Genomic DNA, 11141 nt, shown 5'->3' with positions numbered 1-11141 from the left:
TCCCACCACCCGGTGCCCGCTGCCACCTCCATAGAGCTTTGGCTCGCTGCTCTGTAATGAACATTTTTGTGTGTGTGTGGGCAAGCTGTTTGAGTTCCCTGTATATTCTGGTTATGGATCCCTTATCTGAGGCATAGTTTACAAAAATATTCTCCCATTTCAAGGGTTGTCTCTGATTACTGTTTCTTTTGCTGTGGTCTAGTTTTTTAATATGATGTAATCCTACTTGTCTGTTTTTGGGGTGTATTGCCTGTGTTTTGGGGATCTTATTTAAGAACTCTTTGCCTACTCTAATATATGCATGGGTTTCCCCCGAGTTTTCCACCAGTAGTTTTATAGTTTGAGCTTTTATGTTTAGATCTTTGGTCCATAGGGACTTGATTTTGGTTAATGATGAGATATAGGGGTCCAGTTTCATTTTTTTTTTCTACAGGTGACTATCCAGTTTATTCAGCACCATTTGCTAAAGAGATTTTTTTCTTCACTGGATCATTTTGGACTCCTTTTCAAGGATCAATTTTATGTATAGTTTGGGGGTTATTTCTGTGGTCTCTGTTCTGTTCCAATTGTCTACCTGCCTGTTTTTGTGTCAGTACCATGATGTTTTGATTATCACAGCTTAGTAATATATTTTTGGGGTCGTAAAATGAGATGCCTCCTACTTTTTTATTTTTGTACAGTATTGCTTTGGCAATATGGAGCCTTTTAAAAAGAATTATTTATTAATTTTATTTATTCATTCATTTATTTTAGTTTGACCAGAGAGAGAGAGAGAGAGAGAGAGAGAGTGAGAAAGTGAGAGAGCAAGCAACCAGGTCTGTGACTCAAACCATGGTCAGCCATCTGGGAGTGTCCAGTGCCTTTGCCACCACATCACCCGCTGGTCCCAATATGGGGCCTCTAATGATTACAGAAAAAAATTTATGATTTTTTTCCTTATTCTGTAAAGACTATCTTTAGTAATTTGATCAAGATTGCATTAAATATGTACACTAATTTGGGTCAAATTTAATGTCATTTTCCTTTTTATTTTTTAATACTTTTCTTTGTTGAGATCTTTGACCTCTTTGGATAGGTTTATTACTATGTATCTTAACCTTTTTTGTGGCTATTGTGAATGGGATTGCTTTCTTCAATTTTACCTCAGTCTGTTCATTGTTGGTGTATAGAAATGCTGTGGAATTTTGTATGTTGATTTTGTATCCTGCCATGTTACTATATTATTCATTTATCACTTCCAGGAGTTTTTAAAATTTTTAATGTATTTTATTTTATTTTAATTTCTTTTATACATTCAATCACTATATATAACAGTTTGTAAAGTGAATTTTCCAATATGAATACACTTCAAATCAGTCCAATTGAGGTTATTATACACATTATCATGGACAGATAATAACCCATTCCTGTGTCCCCTAAATGTCTTGCCTCTCTATTGTTCTCTGTAATATCTTTCCTCATACTCTCCTTCTCCCACCCTCTTCCCACATTGTATCCAGTATCCATAATTATTTTCCATGTTTTTATATCCTTTAATCTTTTTTTTTTTTGGAGAAGTTATTGCTATAGGACGTGTGCGCTCACCAGAAAGACAGAGAGAGATAGAGAAACAGAAAGCAAAAAATCACTCCCCAGGGTGGATGGCCACACCACAATCCCTTCTCCTCCATTCTCCTCTAGGGATCTTGGGCATGCACGCACTCATGCCCCACGTGAGTTTAAGGCACTGGGTTTGGGACTTGAGCCACGGTTGACTACATGGGAGTCCAGTGACATAGCCATTATGCCAACTGCTGGTCCCTATATTCTTTAATCTTTTAGTTTCTGCCAGAGTGCAGATAGTACGTATATATTAAGTAGAAGCATGCAATGTCTGGCCTGTTTTGCTCAGCATTAAATATTTCATATTTGCCCACTTTCTATCAAAAGCCAGAATCTTATTGTATTTTATGGCTGAGTAGTATTCCATGGAGTATATGTGCCAAATATTTTAATCTATCCATCCTTTTGTGGACATTTGGGTTGGCTCTATATCTTAGCAATTGTGAATAATGCTGCAATAAATATGGATGTGCAAGTGGTTTTCCAAATTAGTGTATTTCTATCCTTTGGGTAGATACATAAGAGTAGAATTGCTGGATCATATGTTACTTCTATTTGTAGATCTTTGAGGAATCTCCATTTTGTTCTCCATAGTAGGTGGACCAATTTATATTCCCACCAGCAGTGTAGCAGTGTTTCCTTTTCACCATAGTCCCGCCAGCACTAACCTTTTATTTTCTTTTTCTTTTTTAGAAAGGTTTATGCTATAGGGCATGTGCACTTGCCAGAGAGAGAAAAGAAAGTGAGAAATCACTGCCCCCCAAAAAGGGATGGCTATGCCACAATCCCTTCTCCTTCATTCATCTTTTAATATTTTGGACACACATACACACACATGCGCCCAATGTGTTTTAAGCCATGGGATCCAGGGCTCAAACCGCTGTTAACTACGTGGGAGTCTGGCACTATGCCATCTGCTGGTCCTTCATTTTTTTTTTTTTCAATCTCAGTCATTCTGACTGGGGTTAGGTGATATCTCATTGTGGTTTTGCTCTGCATTTTCCTTATGATGAGAGATGTTGAGCATTTTTTCATATACTTTTTGGCTGTTCCTTCCTCTTCTTTAGAGAGTTGTTTTTTCCTCATTTTCCATCTTTTAATTGAGTTCATCTTTTTTTTTTTTTGAGTAAACACCCTGAACTGTGTATTTTGGTTATCAGTCCATTATCAGTGGCATAGTTTACAAAAATATTCTCCTATTCTAAAGGTTGTTGATTCACACTATTTAGTTTTTTGGTGTGCAGAAACTTCTTAATTTGATGTAAGCCTATTTGTTTATTTTGGGGATTATTGCCTGTGCTTTGGGAGTCTTATTTAAGAAGTTTTTGTGGAGGAGTCCGACCCTGTAGGGCCCAGGATCTGTCTTGAGCTTTTTGACCTATACCTCTTAGATCAGGACAGCATGTTGGCAAGGCCGCTGCTGTGTACCCCCTCCCCATGACCTAGGAATAAAACTTAGGTCGAATTAGCATGTCAGCAAGGCTGCTTGCTATTTGCTCCAGAAAACTGTGGTATCCTTGCTGGGAAGTAAACCCTCTCTGACTCCCTGATATACCATAAAAAATTACATAGCTCTCTTGAGTATGTGATGAGATTTTCCCAAAAGTCCCCCAACCACTCCCCTTGGCCCTGATCACCTACTGTTAATTACAATGCTTTATCTCAGTGGTCACAATAGAGGGTGGGCTGAAGTTCTATCTAGGCAGAAATAAGCTTGACCTTTAAAAGGCCCTTCAAGATACATTTAACATAAACTTAAAGATAATCTTTTCTTTAGAATTAGACCAAAACTGGCCCAGGACACCCCCGCCCTCACCAAGTGAAATAGATAAATATATTAGGATTCCTTAAATTAAATTTTAGATCCCTATAAAACTATGTAAGTATAATTCTTTATTAAAATCCATAAGAACTAATATCTATACTTGAGATTTTCTTTTCTCAGCACCATTTCTGGTAATCACAAGATGGCTGCTGCGCTGCATCAGCTGATAATCATCTCTGCTTATTGGAAGTGCTTTCCTGAAACTGCATTCCATGAAGACCCACCTACATCAAAGGAACAATTGTGGAACTGCACTAGACTCACCCTTAATCCAATCCTAAATAGAATCTATGTTCTCTATTGTTAAAACTTTATGAGCTGATCATTGAAACACGTAGCCCCTCTCCCATTTACTTGCATATATCACATTTTCAATAAAAATGCGTGATGATTCCTAGCAGTTGTCACTCTTCAGAGAGAGATCTCTGAGGGGTGTCCTACACAGGACGTGCATAAAAAGGCACCGAGACCTTTGTCTTCTGTTTGCCTGTGCCTCCTCCGACGAGTCAACCCACCCCCGCTGAGGCTGGACCCTGGCATCTTTGCTACCCCAATGTCTCTCAGAGTGTCCACAGAGTTTTTCACCAGTAGTTTTATAGGTTATAGTCTTAGGATTAGATCTTTGATCCACTTTGAGTTGGCTTTTTTAAAATAGTGAGAGGTAAGGGTTCAGATTCATCCTCCTGCAGGTGGATATCCAATTTTTCTAGTACAATTTGCTAACAAGGTTTTCCTTTTCCCACTGGATTGACTGGTACCCTTTGTCAAAAATCAGATACCTGTGTGTTTTGGAGTTTATTTCTGGGGTCTCTATTATGTTTCATTGGTCCACATATCTGTTTTTGTGCCAATTCCATGCTGTTTTGTTTATCACAGCTTTGCAATATATTTTGGAGTTAGGAAGTGAGATGCCTCCTACTCCATACTTCTTGTGCAGGATGGCTTTTGCAATATGGGATCTTTCATAATTCCAGGCAAAATCTAAGATTGTGGTTTGCAGATCTGTAAAGAATGTCTCTGGTAATTGGATTTATATTGCATTAAATATGTACATCAACTTGGGTAGAATTGCCATTGCAATTCTTTTAATTCTTCTGATCCAGGAATATGGGATGTCTTTACACTTTTTTAAGTCATTTATTTATATATATTTATATTTGCTTTTTATAGTTTTATTTGTGGAGGACTTTAACTTCTTTGGTTAGATTTATTCATAGATATCTTATACTTTTTATTGCTATGGTAAATGGGATTACTTTCTTAAATTCTATCTCAGTCTCCTTGTCATTCATATATAGAAATGCTACAGATTTTTCTATGTTAATTTTGTATCATGCAAAATTATATTATATCCTGTATTCATCTATTACTTCCAAGAATTTTTTTGTGGATACCATTAGGTCTTCTGTGTACACAGTCATGTCATCTGCAAATAGAGATATTTTTACCTTTTCTTTTCCTGTTCAAATGCCTTTTATTTTATTCTATTTTCTTATTGCCTTGGCTAGGAGTTCCAGCACTATATTGAAAAGGAGTGGAGAAAGTGGGCACCCTTGTCTTTATCAGTTTTTAGTGGAAAAGCCATATTCAGAATGATGTTAGTTATGCATTTTTCATAGATAGCTTTTAGTGTGTTGAGAAATGAACCTTCTATAAAGATTTTGCTGAGAGTCTTAATCAGGAAGGGATGTTGTATTTTATCAAATGCTTTTTTTGCATCAATTAATATGATCAAATGGCTTTATATTTATTTCTATTAACATGGTGCATTACATTTATGGTTTTTCATATGTTGAAACATCCTTGCATCCCTGGAATAAAGCCTACCTGGTTGTGATGTATAATCTTTTTTTGTTGTTGTTGGATATGCTTTGCTAGTATCTTGTAGAGAATTTTTGCATCTATATTCATTAGAGATATTGGTCTTTAGTTTTCCTTCCTTCTCATATCCTTGTCTGTTTTAGGAATAAGAATGATGGAAGCTTCATAGAATGTATTTAGGAGGGGTCTATCCTTTTGGGTATTTACAAATAACTTGAGTAGAATGGCGGTTAACTCTTCTTTAAAAGTTTTGTAGAATTCAGAGGTAAAGACATCAGGACCAGGGCTTTTTTTGTTGGGAGATTATTTATTAGTGATTCAGTCTCATTGCTTGTTTTGAGCCTATTCAGGTTTTCTATGTCCTCCTGATTCAATTTTCGTAGATTATATGTGTCCAGGAATTTGTCCATCTCATCTAGGTTTTCTTGTTTGTTGGCATATAGTTACTCATAGTATTCTCTAATGATGTTTTTAATTCCTATTATATATGCTGTTATATTGCCTGTTTCATTGTAAATTTGATTTATTTGGTTTCTTTCTCTTGTCTTAATTAGTCTAGCTAATGGTGTGTCAACCTTATTGATCTTTTCAAAAAACCAGCTTTTGCTTTTATTTATTTTCTGTGTAGTTCATTTATTTTCTATTTTCTATTTCATTAATTCCTGCTTGAATCTTTATTATTTCTTTTCTCCTGGCATTTTTTGGATTTTCCTGTTGCTTTTCCAATTCTCTGAGATTGCCCATTTTCCAACTTTCCATCTTTCTCTAATGTGCACTAAGTGCTATGGACTTCCCTTTTATGACTGCTTTTGCTGAGTCTCTTAGATTATGTAAACTTGTGTACCCATTGCCATTGGTTTCAATGAATCTTTTTATTTCAGTCTTAACTTCTTCAACAGTTGTGAAGTCATTCAGGAGTATGTTCAGTTTCCATGTGATTGTGTATGTTCATTCTTTTTCTTCTGAAAATAATATCAAGTTTAATTCCTTTATGTCCAGAGAAGATGTTGGATATAGTTTCTATGCCTTTGAATCTGTAAAGTCTTATTGTGTGCCCTATCATTTGGTCTATCTTCAAAAAGGTTCCATGTGGGCATGAGAAAAAAGTATATTTTATGGCTTAGGGGTAGAGGGTTCTATAGATGTCTGTTAAGTTCATTCGATTTATGGTATCATTTAGATAATGTCTCTTTGCTTATTTTTCTCTAGATGACCTGTCCAAATGAGATAGAGTGGAGTCTTGAGATCCCAAACAATCAGTATGTTGCAGTCTATCCTTTTAGATCTAGCAGTCTTTCCTTCATGTATTTGGATGCTCCTGATTTGGGTACATAGATGTTTATAAACATTATATCTTCTTGATGAATTAGCCCTTTTGCTACTATATAATGTCCTTCTTTGTCCTTAAAGTTTTTGTGTTAAAGCTTATTTTGTCTGAAACTACTAGCATGACTCCAGCTCTTTTTTGGTTCCCATTGGCATAAAATAACTTTTTTTCCAGCCCTTCACTTTTAGTCTATGTATGTCTTTATCCATGAGATGCATTTTTTGTAGGGAACAGATAGAAGGTTTCTGTTTTGTTATCCATTCAGTCTATCTGTGTCTCTTGATTAGAGAATTTAATCCATTAACATTCAACGTTATTAGCAATATTTCTGGATTTGTACTTACCATTAAGTTGGCCATTTTCTTTTCTTTTATTTACTTATTTTTTCTTTTTCCTCTTATTTCTGTCTGTCTCCACTTTTGCCGGTACAACAATTTTTTGCTGGTACAATTTCTTGAAAAGTTGGTCTGGTGTTGGTGAATTCTTTCAGGTTTTGTTTAACTGAAAAGATTTTTAACCCCCCTCCCCCCATATCAAAGATAACCTTGCTGGGTATAATAATCTTGGTTGAAATTGTTTCTCTCTTAGCACTTTGTATATATCTTCCCACTCTTCACTTGCTTTGTTGTTTCCATGGAAAGGTCTGATGACTTGATAGGCTAACCTTTGTAAGTCATTTACTGTTTCTCTCTTGCCGATTTTAATATCTTCTATTTTTCTGTGGTTTTGACCAGTGTGGCTATGATGTGATGTGAAGAGGATTTTCTTGGGTCATTTCTACTTAGGGTCCTTTGTATTTCTTGGGTTTGGATGTTTGAGTACTTCTCTAGATTTGGAATTCCTGGATTTCATGGAAAAGATTTTAAATGCCCTTATTAGTTTCTTCATCTTCTGTAATACCAATTATTTGGATTTTTGTATGTATAATGGAATCTAGTATTTTTCATATATTATACTCATTTTTTTGTTATTTTCTCTATCTTTTGGTGTTTTGTTTTTGTTTTTGTTTTGTAAATTAGAGGTTTTGTCTCCTACATCTAAGATTCAATCTTCTGCAGGTCTTATCAGCTTTTAACTTTTTTTTTTTTTTTGGAGAGATTTTTGCTAGAGGGCGCGTGTGCTCGCCAGACAGACAGAGAGAAACAGAAAGCGAGAAATCACCCCCCAGGGGGGATGGTCATGCCTCAATCCATTCTCCCCCATTCTCCTCTTGGGATCTTGGGCACGCACGCACATGTGCCTGGCGTGAGTTTTAAGCCACCGGGTCTGGGAAGCGAACCGCGGTCGACTACGTGGGAGTCCAGTGACATAGCTATTATGCTAAATGCTGGTTCCCGAGCTTTTAATACTTTTAAGAGAGGTTTGATTTCCTATATTACAGTCTTTTTCTCTAACAGTTTTGTTTGATTCTTTTTTATGGTGTCCATTTTTTCTATCAAATTGTGAAGTACTTCCTCATTTCATGGAGTTCATTGTCTCTTTTCTCTTCCAACTCATAGAGTTTTGTCACCATGAATTCTTCATCTGACATTTTGGTAACTTCTGTTTTTTTCAAGAGATGGAAGAGAGTTACAATTTTCTTTCGATGGAGACGTATTTCCTGGTTTTGTCATATTTGTGGCTCTTCTGCGACATTTAGTCATTTGGTGATGTATTCAGTTTTGGGTAACTCTTTGGAGAATGTTTCTGCCCCTGGGAACTAGTTTGTCACCCTTTTTCTTTGAATTGCTTCTGTGCAAATTCTCTCTTCTTCAGTGGCCAGCAATGTGGTCCCCCCAGAGGTTTTCTATTCAGGTTTCTGAAGAGCAGTTCTCCTTTTTTGCAAGTGGTTTAATGGTGGGTGAAGATTCCTTGGAGCCTCACAATATTAAAATGTTTGAAAACTATAATTCTAGACCTGTCCAGTCCCTCTGGGGGTGGGAGGGTAGAGGTTGAGCAGAAAATAATAATTTAAGGGGGAAGAAACAAAGAAAATGAAAGAGGAAGAAAGGAATCACATACTGCATGATTTTGGCAGGTGGCTGCAGATGGAGATTGACTCTCCTTCAGAGGCTTGTAACTGCCATAACCTATGGGGAGAATAGAAGTAAAGTATTGGCAAAAGAGAGAAGGAAAAAATGACAAACCTTCCTGGCTGAGTAGAAGTGGGGTAGGCTCTGAGATTGGGAGCTTTGGCTGGGGCTGAGATTCAGCTTTGCCTCAGGTTCCCTGAGGAGGGCTTCAGATGGATATGGACTCTGCTTGAGAGGCCTGCAACTGCCCTGACCTTTCTGGCTGAGAGAAGGAGAGTGGGACTAGGGTGCTTGGAACTGGGTCTGGGGCTGAGATTCAACCCTGCTTTAGATTCCCTGACTGGGCAGGAGGCTGCAGATGGAGGTGGATTCTGCTTGAGAGGCCTGTAACTATTCTGACCTTTGAGGAGCAGTCTCTTCCAGGAGTTTTTTTGGTGGATTCTTTTGTGTTTTCTATGTATATAGTCATGTCATCTGCAAATAGAGATAATTTCACTTATTTCCCTAGTTGAATGCCTTTTACTTTATTCTAGTGTCTGATGGCATTTGCCAAGGCTTCCAGCATGTTACTGAAGCAAATACAGATAATTTCACTTTTTTCCTATTTGAATGTCTTTTATTTTATTCTAGTGTCTGATTGCATTTGCCAAGGCTTCCAGCACTATATTGAAAATGAGTAGAGAAAGTGGATAATCTTGTCTTCTTCCAGTTTTTCCCCGTTCAGCATGATGTGAGCTATGGGTTTTCCATAGATGGCTTTACTTGTGTTGAGAAATGTCCCTTCTATGTCAATTTTGTTGAGAGTCTTAATAATGAAAAGATGTTGTATTTTATCAAAATTTTTTGTATATCAATTGATATGATCATATGACTTTACCTTTCTTCTGTTAATATGATGTATTACATTTATTGTTTTGGGTATGTTGAATCATCCTTGCATCCCTGGAACAAGGCTTACCTGGTTCTGGTATATAATCTTTTTACTGTGTCATTGCATACAATTTGCTAGTATCTTGTTGAGAATTTTTGCATTTGTATTCATCAGAGATACTGGTCTGTAGTCTTCTTTTTTTGTTATTTTCTTGTCTGTTTTAGGTATGAGGGTATTGGAGGCTTCATAAAATGAATTTGGGAGAGTTCCTTCCTTTCGAATCTCTTGAAATATTTTGAGTAGAATGGGAGTTAGATCTACTTTAAAAGTTTTGTGGATTTCAGAAGTGAAGTCATCAGGAACTGGGTTTTTCTTTTTGTTGAGAGGTTATGTATTACTGATTGTATTTCATTGCTTGTTATTGGTCTATTTAGCCTTTCTATGTTTCCTGATTCAATCTTGATAGATTATATGTGTTCAGAAATTTCTCCATCTCATACAGGTTTTTTTCTTTGTTGGCATATAGTCATTCATAGTATTCTCTGATGCATTTTTTTGTTTGTATTTCTGTTATGTCTGTTGTAATATTGTCTGTTTCATTCTTGATTAGATTTATCTGGTTCCTTTCTCTCCTCTTAATTAGTCTAACAGTGTGTCAATTTTATTTATCTTCTCAAAGAACCAGTTTTCAGTTTCATTTTATTTTCTGTATAGTTCATTTATTCTCTATTTCATTTATTTCTCTTCTAATCATTATCATTTCTTTTTCTTTTTTTAGAGAGATTTTTGCTATAGGTTGTGTACACTCACCAGAGAGAAGGAAAGCTAGAAATCATCCCCCAGGGGGAATATCATGCCACAATACCTTCTTCTCCATTCTCTTCTCAGGATCTTGGGCATGCATGCAGTTGTGCCCAGAGTAAATTTTAAGCTGTTGGGTTTAGGATTCAAACTGTGGTCCACTATGTGAGATCCCAACAACGTAACCATTATGCTATCTCTTGGTCTATATTTCTTCTCTTATGGTATATTTGTTGTTGTTGTTGTTGTTTTTCCACTTGCCTGAGATGTGTTGTTAGGTGGTCTATTTGTCACCTTTTATTATTTTTTTTTCTGGTGAGCACTAATTGCTATGAACTTCCCTTCTTATGACTGCTCTCTATGTGCCCCATAGGTTATGAAAACTTGTGTGCTCATTGTCATCAGTTTGAATTAATTATTTTTATTTTAGTCTTTATTTGATCAGTGGTTATAAAATCATTCAGGAGTACACTGTTTAGTATCCATGTATTTGAGTATTTTAGAGAGCTTTTTCTGCAGTTCATGTCAAGTTTAATGCCACAGTGTTTAGAGAAGATGATAGATATAGTTTTTATAACTTTGAATTTGTAAAGGTTTATTTTCTGTCCTATCATACGGTAAATCTTTGAAAGTCTTCCATGGAGGAGTGGGAAAAATATATATTTTGTAATTGTTAGATGAAAAGTTCTATAGCTGTCTATCAAGTTCAATTTATGGTATTGTCAGAGCTTATATCTCTTTGCTTAATTTTTGTCTTGATTTGTACAAGGAAACAGTGGGGTTAGAGCCGCAATGATTAGCATGTTGCAGTCTATCTTTCCTTTTATGATCTTGTAGTCTTTCTTTCACATATTTGGTGTTCATAGATATGTATATTGTATA

At 36.1% G+C, this 11141-nt stretch overlaps 1 protein-coding gene across 1 annotated transcript in view; it reads right to left on the bottom strand.

The window, feature by feature from the left end:
- The window catches only part of LOC102491095 (eukaryotic translation initiation factor 4 gamma 2-like), a 137767-nt gene that overhangs the window by 4090 nt on the left and 122536 nt on the right, over positions 1–11141 (bottom strand).

Source organism: Tupaia chinensis, unplaced genomic scaffold, assembly GCF_000334495.1.
Source record: "Tupaia chinensis unplaced genomic scaffold, TupChi_1.0 Scaffold000082_1, whole genome shotgun sequence".
Lineage (NCBI taxonomy): Eukaryota > Metazoa > Chordata > Mammalia > Scandentia > Tupaiidae > Tupaia > Tupaia belangeri.
The sequence above is the reverse complement of the archived record's forward strand: the minus strand, read 5'-3'. Positions and strand labels throughout refer to the sequence as shown.